The 911-nt window shown below is 43.9% G+C and overlaps 1 pseudogene; it reads left to right on the top strand.

Moving 5' to 3' along the window:
* Positions 1-44: 44 nt before the first annotated feature.
* The window catches only part of LOC116688189 (trace amine-associated receptor 7e-like), a 1,651-nt pseudogene continuing 784 nt past the window's right edge, over positions 45-911 (top strand).

The following is a 911-nucleotide window of genomic DNA, read 5'->3' as shown; positions in this document are numbered from 1 at the left end:
TTCAGAAAGCTGCCAGAGCTGCAGCTCTCTGCAGATCTCTGCAGATGGAGGTTGAGGACGGAGCCGAGCTCTGCTTTCCACAGCTGCTGAACATCTCCTGCAGGAAGCCCTCATCTCCTTGGCCCCAAACACTTACCTTTGTGTTCTACTCCATCTCTCTGATCACTGTGACTCTCAACCTGCTCATCATCATCTCAATCTCCCACTTCAGGCAGATATTAACTTATTTGCTTCTCTTTACAGGATTTGTAACTTTAAAATGTGAACAGCTGATGTATATTTAGAAGAATTGTCTTTGAGTTAGTTCTGAATGATGTTGCTCCAAATGTCTGACTTTGATGCCAGAGACTGTTGTTCATGTCCACTCTCTTACTCTCTTACTGTCCACCATGACCTCAACCAAGTCAATTTACCTGTCTACCCTAACATATAGTAACTACTTCTGTGGTGGACCGGAAAAGATTCAAACTCGTGCTTTTATTATTGAGTTGTTTTGTCACTCTTGTTGGTTTATTTGTACTTTTATCTTTCCCTGCAGGCAGCTCCACACACCTACCAACATCCTCCTCCTCTCTCTGGCTGTCTCAGACTTTCTAGTGGGCCTCCTGCTAATGCCTGTAGAAGTTCTCCGAAAAACATCTTGCTGGTTTCTTGGTGACTTTGTTTGTTCTGTGTACACTCTTATTTCAGTCAACATTACCTCCTCCTCAGTAGGTACCATAGTGCTCATATCAGTTGACCGTTATGTGGCTATATGTGACCCGCTGCATTACACCACTAAAGTCACTGGGAAAAGAGTTAAACTCTGTGTTTGTCTGTGTTGGCTCTGTTCCATTACCTACAGCCTTCTCTTTTTAAAGGATGTCCCAACTCAACCAGGGAGGTATCAATCCTGTTACGGAGCATGTGTG

Source organism: Etheostoma spectabile, chromosome 4 (genome assembly GCF_008692095.1).
Source record: "Etheostoma spectabile isolate EspeVRDwgs_2016 chromosome 4, UIUC_Espe_1.0, whole genome shotgun sequence".
NCBI lineage: Eukaryota > Metazoa > Chordata > Actinopteri > Perciformes > Percidae > Etheostoma > Etheostoma spectabile.
Note: the sequence above shows the minus strand (reverse complement) of the source record. Positions and strands in the feature narration are given on the sequence as shown.